The sequence below is a fragment of the Neocloeon triangulifer genome, unplaced genomic scaffold, assembly GCF_031216515.1.
Source record: "Neocloeon triangulifer isolate White Clay Creek 2 clone unplaced genomic scaffold, ASM3121651v1 ptg000012l, whole genome shotgun sequence".
Lineage (NCBI taxonomy): Eukaryota > Metazoa > Arthropoda > Insecta > Ephemeroptera > Baetidae > Neocloeon > Neocloeon triangulifer.
In genome coordinates this window covers 6378309-6394996 of record NW_026775554.1, presented here as the reverse complement: position 1 = coordinate 6394996, position 16688 = coordinate 6378309, and the positions used below count along the sequence as shown (strand labels likewise).

At 34.2% G+C, this 16688-nt stretch overlaps 1 protein-coding gene and 1 long non-coding RNA gene across 2 annotated transcripts in view; both read left to right on the top strand.

Annotated features, from left to right (window-relative positions):
* LOC132197370 (ankyrin repeat domain-containing protein 6) overlaps positions 1 to 16688 on the top strand; it is a 37801-nt gene that overhangs the window by 1312 nt on the left and 19801 nt on the right. The gene's annotated exons all lie outside the window — the stretch shown is intronic.
* LOC132198036 (uncharacterized) lies at positions 2653 to 3355 on the top strand. Its single transcript, XR_009441953.1, has 4 exons — positions 2653 to 2759; positions 2824 to 2893; positions 2966 to 3031; positions 3130 to 3355. It is a non-coding gene; the product is annotated as an uncharacterized LOC132198036 (long non-coding RNA).

Genomic DNA, 16688 nt, shown 5'->3' with positions numbered 1-16688 from the left:
TTGGAGTGATACGAAGAAACAAAAATTATAAATTATTTGGAATCTACAAGGGGGACAGTGCTGGACACTCTGGACCAGCTCTGGACAGTACTTAATTATTGATGTTTACTTAACCATCATGAATTTAAAGAAAAACATTTTTTTTACACTATTATTAAATTAACAAGCAACTCTTAAAAAATACAATTTTTATGTTTTTTACATTAGACATTTTATGTTTATGAATTGCGTAATTAATGATATTATTTTGCATTTTAATTTTAAATTTACTTATTACTGTAAGCATGATCTATTTTTTTTTTGTCAATACAGATTACATAAAAATCAATTTTAGTTTTAACAACAATGTTATTATTAATATTTAGTTCTATGAAATTAAAATTTCAAATATTCAGAGATTACAAAACACCAACTTTAATTTTCTGTTATGTCTTACCTATTTAAATTATGGAAAAATATGATATATATAAGATTATTTTTATTATATTGTAATTTCTATTTCTACCTACACAAGTCATGAAAAAATTCAGTAATGGAAAAATTATCAGGAGTAAAAAAATCAAATCAAAAAATATTCCTCAGCTTCAAAGTTTTCAAATCCCACTCACTCAGCAATGCTTTATTTAGTGATCGATCAGCATCTCAATATATCGCAAATTACCTCCCACCAAACACGCTAATTGCATGTTATTTTGACAGCAACCGTCTAAACACAAATTCGCTGCGTCATATTCCAGTGCTTTGTCGGTTTACCAATAAAAGTATTGAGAGAGAGGTCTTTAAAACATTTCTCTGTGCAGAAGAGGTTTGGTTTGTCACGACTTTCGGCTCTGTAGTGGACCACCCGTCGGAGCCAATAAATTAAAGCACCGCAAAATTTATTTTTTCTCGTCGGGACCAGCCTTTGCAGTCCACCCTCGCAACAAGAAATAAGTAGAAACTTGATCCGCTGCGGTGCGTTGGTAATGTCATTAATCTATACTCGCCTCTGCTGGGAGATTAATTACACCTGCTGATTGTAAATATTAATGAGAGAGAAAGAACCAACTCACGCCGGTCGAGCATGAAATGAGAAGAAGTGCATCCGAGTTGGTAAATTTATTTGTAAATTTATCCATTGGCACGCTCCGAATGCAATATCGCGTTTCAACCTGTCGCTACCTCGGCCGCTCTCTCAGCGTGTGTCGCCGAGCAATTTTCCGATCGGTAATTTTATCAAATTGAGTTAATCGCGTTTGGCTAATTGAAACATTATATATGTGGGGAGGAAGAGTTTATTATGCTAATTCGTGCCGCCGACCAGAAAAATTAATATGGCATTGCACGGTGGCCGAACAAAGGCGCAGATCGTTAACAGAGAGTGATTCTTTACACTTTCGCGGTTTTGTAATAAAGTGAGTGAGATCGACTTGTGAAACACGCTTTTTCATGCTCACTGCCGGCTAATTAATCAAGATCTAAAAACCTCATTTTCATCAAAAGAACCAATTAGTAATGCACAAAATTGCAGAAGTTACACTCAGAACCCCATTTACCTTCGATAAAAGTTAACGCTTTTCTAACTATTAAATTGTGTTAAATGAACTGTCGAAGGGGTTGATTCTACTCTCCTTGAAGGTAAATTTTGACGAGCCCAAGAGTTAAATATTTTGAGGGTTCATTCTACCTCCACTAAATGTTGCAGCGTCTCTTCTTACTTGAGCGCATAGATTGTTTTTACCGTCGCGGTAGGTTGGATGCTGTTTGATGCTTCCTAACGTTTGCGTGAAGGTAAAATGATTTTGCCCAACTTTTGAGTGAAGGTAAAAATTAACATCTCATACAAGTTGATCTGTCTATCTACCTTAGCAAATATGTGTCTTTTACCTTTACATAAAGGTTAGAAAACTTAGAATTTTCATGCAATCATTGCGTTTGGGTCTTTTAGAAAAATTATTTAAAAAATCCAAGATTTCCTTGCACAAAAATCATAAGCAAAAATATTTTTAAGCTGTAATTAAAAAAAAGCTTTACAAAAAAACTGAAAGGCTAATATTGCAACGGAAAATTGTACAGTATAAAATTAGTTAATTTTACTTAAATTGAGTAATTTAACATTTGAAAAAATTTTAATGTAGATAGTAATTAATTTGCCACTTCAAATTGAAAGGAAATGTGAAATGACGAATTTGAACAAATTCCAAAGAACACAATATACATATATCTACAGCGATTCACATAAGCTGCAAATAAAATTTTTGCTCAAAAATATTCGCTGCTCCTATATCTTCAAAATGCTTTTAAAATGTTATCATAGCGATTTATGTCCTGAGTTTTACATTAAATAATAAATTAATTTTTTATTGACCTATTTAAAATTCTACAAGCCAGCTGAATCACCAAATTTCCATAATAATTAGCATTTTCTCAAAACTGAAGCTCTGCTCCCGCGCAACAATTTTCAAATAATCACGTCTACCTTCATGGAAAGTTAAAAATCTGAGAAAGTCCGCCAAAATGTAGCGTCCGTTGGCTTATAACCCAACGCCGCAGAGTAACGTCAACCCAGAGTGACGGTAAATTTTACCTTCACCAAAAGTAAATCGCGGCACAGACGCCCTACGTCAGCATCCTCTGCCTCCTCATTTGAGCTCTGCGCCCTGTATGAAGAAGCACATTTCGGCGTCATCCTTAAAATTGTTTTATTTTAATCAAATTTGACTCAGAAATTCGGCTCTGAGGAAGACACTACCAAACCAACACAGCCAAGAAGTTCCCTGGTAAGAAATTTTTGAAAAAACACTAGCCGATCATGACTTATTTTCCCCTTGTGTATTGTTTTAGGAGAACCATACTGCAATACAGATTGAATCTTTATTCGAATTTCACCAACCTTCGATGGAATTTTCTGCAGGTATTGTACACCTGTTAGCGTTTTAAAAAATTCCAGTAATTAAAATTGAATTTTATTATTATTTTGTTGCAGATTGCGCAGTTGACATCGGCAATGATGCAAACAAGACACACAAAAGGAAAAACTAAAACTGTTCAGGTAAAATAATCATTTTTTTTATTTCTTATTTTTATTTTATGGTATATTAATTTCTATAAATGAAACTAATATTTTGAACTTTCATGTTTTTGTTTCAGGGGCTTAATTTCTTAGGATTTGATGATCTACAACGAACAAGAAGTGCTCCTTCTATTCAGTTTTGGCTCTCTCTGCGCAAGGAAGTGGACTTGCAAAAATAAACCAGCAGTCATAATTTAAAAAGTGCTCTCTGGTACTCTCAGTGGTCAGTTTTTGTAGATTTAGTGAAGTGTTCATGAAGAAAGAAGGTCACCAAATTCCATCATCAAATTGGAACAAGCTATACAAGCAACAGCGTTGAATTGTAAGTTTAATTAATGCAACTTTTTATTATTGTAATTTGTTAAAAATCTAATATTTATGCCTGCAATTGTACTAGATGGTTTTCTTAAAATAAACTTAAATTTTTCGGTAAACCTGGAATATTATTTGTAGTTCAAACAACCCAATAAGAAAAATAAATGTGACTGAATATGAAAGTTAAAAGTAACACATAAGCAAAGTAGCATTCAACATCTCAAGGAGTACCAACAACCACTGAGTGCGTTAAAATTTACCTTCACGAGAAATAAAAACTACTCTCAAGTATTTTAAAATTTACCTTCACGGTGAGTTAAAACTACTGTTTAGTCTGGTTGCGCTGCTCTGTGTACGGTGGGAAAATTACCTTCACACAAGTGTTGGATGTACTCTATTGGGAGGGTTAGAAACATTTTACCTTCATCTGAGAGTTACATTAACTCACAGGAGCTATTGAGACCCTTTTAACTTTATTTTGAAGGTAAATCCAACCTTAAAAAGGTAAAAAAGGTTCTGAGTGTAGTTTTTAATTTTTATAGCTCGTGGTTACAAAATTGATATGTTCTATTTTAACGTCTCCGGTTTTTGTGTATATCATTTTATGAAAACATGATTTTTCACAACACTTATTTGCAAAAATATTAAACAGTTAATTAGATTGCTTTAAAATTGCAAATTATTGGTATATTATTATTTTATAAAATGAATATCATATAATCAAATTGCTGGGATTGTTAATCAAGTTCCTTCCTTACATTTTGTTTCAATTGTAGCCTATTAATTGAATAAGGTATCAAAATTCTAGAAAAACATATTAAAAAAATTCATTTTACAATAAATTTCATTCCTTGCAAAATATCTTTGTAACTTATTTTTATTTTTCTGGATCAGCCTTGCAACACTGCATATTTTAATGTAATATTTTTCTCTTGACTTGTACAAAATGCAGTTTGTTTATTTAGAGAGTTGATAGCCAATGAATTTTATTAGAATTCCATTCGAACTGGATCTTTGGCGTTCTCTTTCAGATCGATATCTAAAAGATTCCAGACGTCATCAGTTGGATCCTGCTGCGTGGTCCATATTTTTTTTCACTCGGCGGCCGTCCATCACTTGGAAATTAGAATTTTCAACGGTACCGAACGTGTTCGTCGTTCGTTTTCACGCGTATATTTTAACGTGGTCGACGGACGGCATTCCTTCTTTATAAATTTTGGCCGACTAACCGTTATAGTCACTCTTAATCTTGGGTAATCGATTCGCTTGCCATTTCTTCTTTGCCGAGCAGCGCCCGCGGCCGAATCCAAATAGAGCGTGTACACCATTAAGATTAATTATGGAAGCGCGAGAGACGAAAGGGGAAGGAAGGAAAATAACGCTGAACATCTTCACTCCTTTGGTAAATTTCACGCTGCCTGGGTGGCATCGGGAAAATAAAAAATGCATTATTTTCTCGCCTGGAAAGGCATTACCTGCAAGTTCTAAAAGCTTTTTGAAAAAACTGTGGAGAGAAACGTGCTTGGGAAACAAATCCCCAGATTTATATTCGGCTAATAGGAAAGCGCATGTCAAAATTGTCCAAGAATTTTTAGATTTTATTGCCCAATAATTCAGAATCAGTTTCCCAGAAGGTGATCTTCTTGATGCTTGTTGGGATCGAGAGCTTTGTTTCTGAGAGGAACTGTTTATATTATTTAATCTTGTTTGGAGAGAGAGAAAAAGGGAAACGTCGCGCTGCCGTCTCCGGAGATCGTTGCCTTTATGCAAATTGAGTGCAAGTCATGAGCGAGCCGAGATTAAATCTTTTGTGTTATTTTCCTCCGGGAAAAAACACGCTATGCTCTTGAACGTGCATCCAGCCTTTTCTTTTGTGTTCGCATCGACAATAAAAAGGGAAATAAAATGAAAATCCCATTGAAAATAAAACGCACAAAGATTTTAATCAGTATAGAATAATGAAAAAAGTCTTTTTTTAAGCGGGAATTTCAAGCTTGGATTTTATTTCAAAAGTCTCATGTTCTTCTAACCAAAAAATCCTGAATATTCCTAAATTTTAGATTTAAATTTGATTGAAAATTGTTCTATAGATTATTGTTTCGAGCAAAAATTAATTCTTTAAAAATGAAAATTTGAATAAAAAAGTACAAACAAAAATTGTGTTGAGACTTGAGTATCCCTCCAACATGGATAAAAATACATAACAGCTATAGTTTTCTCGCCTATTATTTTATATTAGAATGAAATTATGTTGGTTGTTGGTTATGTTGCAAAAACCTAAATGTCAGAATTAATTTTTTTTAGGATAAAAAGGGGACTTTGTCACCAATATAATATTAATTAATATCAATGAATTTGAAATTTTATGTTAATCAAATTTTCGGGCTTAGCTTCAAAATCGCCACCGGGAGATCAGCAGAGACAATGGATCAATATTAAAACAGGTGGTACCGGCACACCTGTCTACTTTTACCGAAAGCAAACATGGTGGGTTTATTTATCGGATTGGTCGGTGACTCGAATCGAGGAGGCGCCTTCCACTGTTAACCCTTTTGAATCTCACAGGGTGTGTCCGGTGCCGCAGCCTCAGGTTACGTAAAAAGCACTCGCTCGAGCAAATAATAAGAAAAAGCTCTTAGCGCCACTCTGACAATGCGATGAGACTGGGGCGGATTCGGAGTTGGTGTTATATAAAAGAACAAACTGATGGGAATTCCTCTCATCATTTTTACTTACAGTGATATGAGGAAAAGAGTGGAGATTGATTGATTTTTGTAAATGAATGTGGAAAAAAGATGAAAATCGGCTATGCCTATTGATTTTATTTATTTATTATTTGTCTGTTAATCAAAATTTATTTAATATAATAAACAAACCATATCGATTTTACAATGCTTATTGTTTTATTAAATTAAAAGTCTTGACATTCTACTCAATACTTTAATTTATGTAAAATTTTCACGAGTTAAATTTTTTTCTTATTGACAGATAAACAATAATAATAATAAACAACCAGGAGAGCCTCTCTTATATTTGTATATCTTTTGTTGCTTGAAAGAAGAGTGGCAATTTAAGAGGTGATCGACGGCAGATAATTGTTTGAGTGCGCGTCTCTCTGTTTTTTCTGTTGTCGTTAAAAGGTCCACTCCATAATACACTCTCTGCAGTGGAATTAATTATTAAAGCTGCATGTCTGAAGCTCATTAGTAAACGAACTAGTTTGCCACTCTCTTGAAAAGCAGGCCGTCCATCAACAAACCCGTGTGCATTATTATTGTGATATATATAATTAATCCACGAGACCGAATTGGGAAAAGGAGTCGGATGCACTCGAGCTTCTCGAAGTAATTTTATTTCACAGCAGCTGTGCGTGAGTGTCAATTTCCATCAAGTGTAAACAAAGTTGGACGATTTCTTTTCAGGTGAATCCGTTTTGGACCTGCGGTTTTTCCGACAACCGAGGTCATTACTCTACGGATATTAAATATTTACGTAATAGGCCGAAAATTGTGTTTGCACGATGGAGAGTCGTTAGGGAAAGCACAAACCGCGAAACGCACCGCCTATTTTCAGACAGGGAAAAGTTTATTTATTATTTTCTATACATCTGCTCAACTTAAACGATTTTATAACATCACAATGAAAATGCTTATATGCACAAATTTTAATTGCTACTTTTTACAAGAAAATAAACATTTTATATAATTATATATATACTTATGAACATATATTTTAAGTAAAATATTTATATAATATCGTTGCGATTTTCCAATTGAAAAGGAAAGAACAAAAATTAGCTCTCTTGGATTAAATCGACAGTGACTCCATTACAAATTATTTCTGGATCTATGTATAAATAAATAGTTTTTCTCTCAATCTAATTGTAATCTTACTCTTGAGTAATGCAATTTTTATATCAAAAGCTACACATGAATGTAAAATTTGATTTCGATTCACTATTTATGTTCTTTTATCTTTCGTAAATTTTTTAAATATTTATTGCCTTATTTCTGTTATGTTAACAATATTAAATTTGAATTCATGTTTTGTTTTTGAAAAGTTCCTTTATTGAAATTAATGTGAAGTGTTTGTTCAATTATATATAATATCAGTTCATTCTACGCTGTTGTTGGTGATGTATTATACTGATATTCATATACCAAGAATAGACTACCCTCTTTTGAAAAAAATGCTTTTGACTTCCAAGCAGTGCGTCATACATTATTGTGGCGTAAAAACTTGTTTTACATAAAGTAGCAGACCCTGCAGGGATGCATCCCAGCATCTCTTATTGTTGTGGCAACAAACTCACAATCGACGACAAATCATATTCGCGGCATAAATATTGTGATGCAACGACACGCCTGCAGCATCCCCGGCGCGCAATTTACAATCACTTAAGCGCACACGTCTCATGCACTTTCCTTACAGTTATGTGCTTGTTCTTGAGCCAGTCTGGAACACGCATTAATAACACGGCACGTACTTGCTCTCAGACGGCCCGTGATAATAATTCCTCTGCAGAGAATAACTTTTGCGTCGCATCTCTCGCGTCACCGAGTCAGAAAAATCAACTGCAGCTTGAATAATGTGAAACGTTCACGGTCAAAATGCAAATGGCCTCGGACAAATAATTCGACCTGCGAGATGAAAATTAAATCCGATGCAACGCGCGAGCGATGTTGAATAAATGCACGTCAAAGCCACACCCACGAATGCTTGAGAAATAAAATTTATCTTTGATGGAGTTTTTATTAAAAAAAGTCTTCCCGCTTGGAGAATTATTGAAATATTTATTGAAGTGCAGTGGATTTATTGCCTTCGCCATTTCAACAAGTTTAAGATAATTATCTCGACAATTATAGAAGGGATAGGATGAAATTATATAATTATGGTATATGGTGTTGTTTTTCCAGCCCAAAGGCTTTTCTTTGTTAATTGCGCATTAGGTTGTTTAGTGAAATTAAAAAGGGCATTAAAGTAAGCACGTGCTAAATATGGTTAAAAGCTTAAAGTTATACCAAGCTCTTAAGAGTCATAATCTTCTGTGGCCCGAAGATACAAATTTCTTTACAAAATCATGGCACTTGGAGCAACCTGAAATGCCAATAAATATCCTAGAAACCCTAGAATGAGATTTTCTAAGTGTTGTAAAGCTATATATTGTATATTAATTTTTATAATTTTTATAATTTGGTTAAATAAAATGCATTATTTAATTAAAATCTTCATTATTTAATATTTGCAGATGAATTGAATTATTTTAAATTAATTAAAAGCACACACATCATTTTGGCTTTCAAAAAATAATTTCAAATACCCTACAAATTATTCACAAAATTCAAATTTGACATTTTTTCAAACTAATAAGGTTAATTGTTGTGTTTACAATTTATAGAACGGGGAAGAAATAAAATACTTCCGGTGTTAAAAATATCGCATTATATATTAAATTGGAAAAGAAGAATTGTAATAAAAATTTATGTTTACTGAGAATACTTTGAAATCGTTGAAAATAATTCACCGCCTTGCTATGTTTGTGGTCAGAAGCAGTTTAAATAACTCGCAGCGAAACAAAATAAGAAGAGCGATTTATAAAATATTGGCGAATTTCATAGAGGAGATGAGTGAGTGATGATAGGGTGCACGATTTTCATCGCACTATTTGCGCAGTGCTGACGCAGAGGGTTATTTATTGCGACTTGCATCAGCACTTCTTCTTCTTCTATTCGCATTGAATGGTCGGTTCCTTCGGCGCACGGGTTATTAATGGACGCGCCGCCGATTTGGGTCCGCAGGCCATTCCGAGAATTTCTCGACGCCGCGCAGCAAAAACAAAGCGGACATTCGAGAGTGGAGTATCATTATTGTATTATTTTATTCAACACTTGGACGATTCGCGCAGGTATAAATCCGAGACTCTCTCTCTTGGCCGGGAGAAGATGCATTGTGCAATTAAACGAATCGCTCGGGACATAAATTTTAAATTTAATGAGAGAGTGCGTATTATAAGTTTGTGCTGCTCAATGGTGTGGAAAATAAGCTTGATCTAATTATAAAAAACTGCATCCTCACATAATTTAAGATAATCATCATTTTTATAACTAGCAAGATTCAATCTAATCAATTATGGCAGATGTCAAATTATATTTTATTTAACTAGTCATAAATTATACTTTGATATTTTATACAAATGATAGTGTTAAAATTTTTAAGATAGGAATAATATATTATTGTCTTCTTATAGAGTAATTAATGTATTTAAAAGAAATCAAAATAATTTACAAAATAAAAATTTAGAAAAATGACAACTTTAAATTTTTATAAATTAAAAATTAATATTAATTATTGTAACAGTGTTCATTAGTAATTTTGAACTTTTAAACCAAAAATTGGAAAAAATTTATGGCCTTGCATTTTTATTTTAAAGTTGTTTGTTTGTGTCAAATTTTAAAGATTTTTTTAGTTTTTCAAAGCTAGCCTTGATTAACAGATTTAATTTATTATTACCACAGAACAAAGAATTGCTGAACAATTTTTGACATTTTTATTTACTTTTGGACGTACGGGAGAAAATTTTTAAACCATATATTATCTTTATATAGAAACTGAACTGAACAATAGTAATAATATCTGAAAACATTATAAAAAGATTGAATGGTAATACTCGAGGTGGATTTCATGAAAGATTGCAACGAGGTTCGCCCGGTTTCAATCTTCCATTATAAAAAGAGGCCGGTGTCCAGATTTGTATGCCACTCTTTGTTATTACACACCTTCTCCAATTTGTGATATCCTTAATTTATGCAAAGTTGGTTCTATTTTCTCGTTTGTGTGTAGAAAAAGAGAACTTTTGTAATAGACCAGTTTTTATCCGCAGAGCCGATCGTTTTCACATGCTCCGTTTTCCCTGTTGCGATGCTAATTACAGCTCACGTACAACTTACAAACGGAGGAGTAAAACATGCACTACCATAACATAATACAATGCGTATGGGTTTCTCTCGTTGAGTGGCAGGTCGTGAACCAGCAGCCGAGCAGTCAGCTCCAATCAAACCGAGAGCGATTTCTCAAGCATTTTATATTATTTAAACACACAGTAGCTTTTAATTCGATTAAGAAAAAGACGGGCATCTCCTTTTAATTCTTTGTTCTTGAGAAGAATTTCCTCTTGGCAAAAGCGTAGCTATTCTAATCAGAGCGGTGAATTTGATGTATAAAAGAGCTCGGAAATCAAAGGTCGTTGGCTGTGAGAAAAAGCGCCGAATGTATAATAAGAATAAAAAAGGTGCTGATAAAGAGGAAGTTGCTTGCATGCTGTGTGGGGCCTCTCACGGCGGGAAAATTCCTCGCACTGAATTACATATGTGAGAAGTTCTTATTGAAATCTAGAAGAGAGAATTTGTCTCACCTTAAAAGTTCTAAGCTCTTTCATTGGAAGAATAAAACAGAAATGAATGGACTTTTTCAATAATGAATTGCAAAATATCAGACAGTGATTATAAAATCATTAAGCGCATAATTTATAATCATTTAAACTAATTCAGCCAAATGTGCTTTCAAAAATCAATTATTAGATATTTATCAGAGTAAATTTTGTATTAAAAAAAACCGAAATTTCCCAGAAGAAAATCCTGTTGGAGCTGAAAAGTTTCAATTGAAGTTTTTGATTAGATAAAATAATTTTTGGAGGAAAAATTAAATTATCAAAAATAATTTACATTTGGTTCCTGTTTTATTCTTAAATTACACTTAAAATTGAATTAGTGTGAATATATTTTGTTTATCGTTCATTTTGGGGTCAAAGCACCAAAGCCTTGGGTAAACTAACTAATTGGAAATAAAAAAGTCGTTCTTTCGTATCTTCATTTCCAATTCTCCACGTCTGCTCTGTTTGTTTTGGACAATGCGTAATTTTTTCCCGTGGTTTCTTCCGCTGCAAGGGGCCGAGTTTTGTTTATTCCGTCACACGGGGCCGGATATGAGAGGGTTTCACGGCAAAGAGATGGAACGTGCTGCGCCTCTGGCCGCAGACAAAAGGGACGATTATCGTACATAATACTCTTGCCATCGTCTCGCTTCAATGGAAAACCAAGCAGCGTATAGGAAAAAAGTGGAACTTCTCGCGAGCATGAAACAGAGATGGACTTTTCAGACAAGGGCGACGATGTGAATCGAGCTTTTTATGTTGGAGGAAATCTGACGCATTTTTTGTTTGTTTTGGAACAAAAATTATGTTTTTTGGGTAAACAAATGAATGGCTTCAGCAAAAAGTAAAAATAATAGCTGCGCATCATCAACTTGTTATTCATTCGCATGGGAGCAGAAAGAAATAAATGAATGAGAAATCGCTAGAGGCTGGAGATTTTTTGCTCAGATATAATTTGGAGGATAGATAACTGGCACGCGATTTGACGATTATAGCTATTAATTAAAGCCCAGCGCGCACACCGTTGCATGCCAGTCGTCTGCCAGTTATCGGTCAACATTTAATGCCGATCATCGGCCGGCAATGCATTGGCATTCAATTTTCCCTAACGCTTGCCAGTCGTCTGCCAGTTGTCGGCCGGCAGATGACCGTCCGTTGCATGCCAGTTGCATGCGCATTCAACGTAAATGCATCATTTTTCTTTCCACTTTTGCATTCCTTTATTTCCTTTTCTAATTTTACAGATTAATTAATGTTTAGAAAAATTACATAGAGCGTATATATGCAATGACTGCATTTTATGTTTTTGAATATTTTTTTACCAATACTTGTTAATTTGGATTCAATATAATATAAAATGCAGTCATTGCATGTAGGCTCTATGCAATTTTTGTAAAAAATAATTAATCTGTAAAATAAGAAAAGGAAATAAAGAAATTTAATGCAAAAGTGGAAAGAAAAATTATGCATTTACGTTGAGGCATATAATAAAAATTATTCATTTCAATTTTAATAATTAAATTGTTAAAATATTTTAAAATAATACAAAAAGTAATTTTTTTATTAAATTATATAATTTTTTAATACAACATTTAAAATTTAATCGTAAATACAAGATGCCTCCGATTGATATTAAATGGAAATTTTCCATAAGCACACGATTTAATAAACGAACCACACTCATAAGTCCACACCAATTTGGGAGCTTGTCTTTAAACGCGTACTGGCCTTCCTCCGTATAAACGCTGCATCAAGAAAATGGTCTGAAAAATAATAATGCCAAATTTGAAGTCTGCGAACCGTTAATATTTTAAGACTAAATTTATTTCAATTAATCTTGTTAAAATCTATTGCTCTCGATTTATTTTAAATTCAGCAGGGATATTTAATAACTCGGGTTTAGCCGCCAAATGCGCCAATGCGGGGTGCAATGGAACATAAAATTTAGGATTTGTATTTACCTTCAAAGTTTCACAAAATCGGGCCATTTTCATTGATGAATCCAAGGAACAGACACTCTAAATACTCAAAAACTTAAAACTGGGCATAAAAGTGATGAATTCTTAAGGATGTTCAAAGATTTTCGGGACAAAACTCGGACGGACGAACGTTGCAACGAACTTTGTTTGGAAATAAAACGCTTTCAATGATCGATGACAGCCGAAGTTTCCAATGATTCGACCGCAGTGACATCTTCGTTGTCTGCCGATTGCTGGTTGGCATTAAATGGGCATTCAATGCCGATCGCCTGTAAGGCACCTTCATTTATCTTTGGCACTCGCTCGCGCTAAAGTCCCTTTCGTTGCATGCCCGCGATCAACTGGCAGACGCCTGGCCGACGATGCCTGCAATCGGCAGGCAATGCGGACGTCGGCCAGATAACTGGCAGACATTCGGCATGCAATAGTGTGCGCGCTGGGAGGAAAGGAAACACCAAGATGTTTGTTTTTCATAAATGGCTGGATTAAAAAAAGATGTTTTTATTACTTTTGATCAATTAGATAGAAATACAGGTTTGTTTTATTTCTAACAGAATTTTAATGAAGCTAATTAACTAAATTAAGAACGCAGTTTGAAGGAATAAAATTAGATTTTTGCTTATTTTGCTTGAAAGTTTGAAAATATTGTCATTTCAGTGTTTTATCTTAAAAATAAATAAAAACTGTTTACATTTGTACACCTTTGAAATTTAATTTTTTTGCCTCCTAAACAGGTTGATTAATTAATTTTAAATGTCTATGCATGTTGTGTAATTATTAATTATCTCGAAATAAACATTAAATTATCGTTAATGCCGAACATTATAAAATTCAACTTAATAAAACCAGTGCACTTCCTTTCCCAGGCGGACACTTCAAGATAAAATCGTGACGAGACTCACCGATGAAAATTAGAAATTAATCCTGCTCAATGATCTGTCTAAAAGCTTCCGAGCTCACTCTCTGGTCGTTCGTCGTCCATCACTTTGAATTTATAAAAAATCTTTTTGTGCTCTCATGATCACCAAGCGGCTTGCATTATATAAAAGCTTGGATTTAAAAAGGGAGAGAGTGTAATGAGAAAAAAATCTCATAAGAGCCGCGAGCCGAAAGACAAAAAGCAGCAGCACCTTCCACCAATCTCACTCACTTGCCCAGTCAGGTGGAGCAACGGAGGCAAGGTCATCCAAGGATTCGAAGCATGAAATCTCGCGTAATAAAAATGTATGGTCGCCGCGGTAATAACATATTTAATGTGTGTAGCCGCCACTTGCACATGCAGCAAGTCAAGAAAGGTCTCCACGTTGACTCCGCAAAATTAACGTTCTATGTCGGCTTGTCAATCAGGCAAATGAAAATATTTTTAGTGAAAAGTTAACATAGATATTGAGTATTACTTATAAATATATTTATTTTATTCCAAATTTTGAGGATTAGAGTTTTTGAAACATGAGAGTAAGTTAATATTATAAAAATATAACAGTAAAACAGAATATCAGTGATATAATTTATACAATTTTATTATAATTTTTACAACTCTCAATTTCAGGCATAAATGAATAAAATCCATAGTGAGGAGGCAGGCGTAACATTATGAATTATCATTGATCTTTAAAATATGCAACAAGAGAAACAATATAATTATAAATTTAAGTTGATCTTTTTTAATACTAATATTTAAAAATGGTCATTTATTCTGTATAATTTTAAATAAAATCAAAGATTAAAATAACTGAAAATAAAAAATAAAATAAAAAACGATATATATTACAAAAATATTAAAGAAAAAATAATATTTGGTGCAAAATTTTATAAATACTTTAAATTTTTGCAAACTTATATTGCTTTAAGTACTAACAATTTATAAATTTTGCTAAGCTAGAGTAATTTGTTATTTCACTGTTGAACCTTGAACCATGTGTGTGTTTTTTTTAATTTAACATTTCTTTCGGTGAAATTTTTTATTAATTGGGAAAATCCTTTACATGGTCACATTGCATTTGTTGCCAATCATTTACCGTTTCCTTTGACAAACACATGAATCGCTAGGACCCATTCCAAAATGGAATTAGTTTCAGTTTCAGGAATTATTAGCGATTTGCATGCGTGTTGTTTTCCAGTGAGCTCAAAAGTGTCACTTGTTGGAGTGTATGCAGCGCCCAATCAATTGCTGGAGTGTCCGTTTGTCGTGTTTCCTCCCACACACATCTGCCACAGAGGTGTGCAGTTTGTGTTTAATTCATTCAACACGGCAGCGAGCGACGGCGGCCATTGTTTCGAATGTCTGTGAGAAAGAAAAATATGGGCAAGATGCGAGTAGGCTGTGTGCATTAATGAAGCCACATGTCTAATTTCATTGTTCAGAACAAAAAAGTTTGAGTTTTGTTTTGGTCGCATTTGCATAACAGAGGGACTCTAATTAAAAATTACAGCCCACTCAAGACGCGCTCCATTAGTGCGTCGCGCTGTTTTATTTAATTGAATTTCAAAGCGCGAGAGAGAGATCGTGAAAAGGACCTTTTAAGTGCTCGTGTATTAATTTATGGTCTCGTGGGCTTATCGGTCGACTAATTTGTCACGAATTTCTTAAATAGGCGCAATTAAATAAGAAAGGTCCATCGGTTGGGAAAACGATTAGCGCGAGATGCACCGCGAGAGAGATGACAAAACGATTGCGACATTCATTCTTCGTCTGCGCGCAGCACCGAGAATTGTCAACTCATTTTAAAAATCTGCCGGTCAGGTAGTCATGTGTCATTCGGTCGTACGTTTTGAAAAAAGAAAAAAAAGAGGCTTTCCGAATGTATAAAAGCCTCTTGGGCGCTTGTTTGGAGAAACGGAGTTGAACAAACTTGGATTCATTTGCATTTACACAGGCACTGCGTGTCGAATTAGTCACGACAAATAATGGATTTTTTTTTTACTTTCGCAAGCACCTGCCATTTTAAGTATGGACCTCAGCCGAATGCAAACTTATAATATCCCAATGCATACATTCGACTAACCTGAAATTAAATTTTAATAAAAGGTAATTTTACGATTAATGATTCATTAAACCAATAGAGAGCATTTAAAATAAAAGGAAAATTATTTAATAAAAGTACACGTTCAGATTTATAACGTGCAATGGTCATGAGCTGAGAGTAAGAAAAGAGAATTGAAACGCTTATTTGCGAGGCCTGCAGGAAGCCGAGTGGACAACAAACAATACGCGACCCAAGCGTTGCATCCGCAAGTGGCCAACATGTGTGCATTTGAAAGAATAGTGCATCTTTGTGAGATTCGCGCCGCATGTGCGGAAAGTGCAACAAACATTCGTCAGCTGCCAGTTTTCGATTTTACGAATAATGAGTTGTAAATTTCACTTTGGCAGGGGACGATATTTTGAATTTTGAATGCGTTGCTGAATGGAAATTTATCTTTCATGATTTTCTGTGCCGATCTTAGGGCAGGAAGTGTTCAAAGAAAGAAAAGAGCACGGCCTCCTTTGACCTTTGATTTTTGGTAAACAAGTTCAGGGTCAAGCCAAAGGAGGGACAACCCACCCTCTGGAGGACGACCAATGAAATTAAGTTAAAATTGCCGATGTTGCACGAAGCAGCCCTGTGTATAATTTTGTATATGAAATTATTAAGAACGAACACTTCTATTTCAGCCGCCCTCGAGTGCATCTCGCTTGAGAGCTGTGATTGTAATTTTGTTAATTGATTTTGTGAGTTGATCAGGCTCGTAATTAGAACTGAATCTAGTGGAAATTTAAATAGGTCTGACTGTGTAAATTTGTGAAGGACATTATTTGGCGCGGTGTTGCTCTCGGCACAGGTTTTCAGGTGGTTTTGTAATTTTTTGCCCACCCCGTCTAAGTCACATTGATGAACTGATGGATATTATCCAAACGTTTGAATAATTTCTA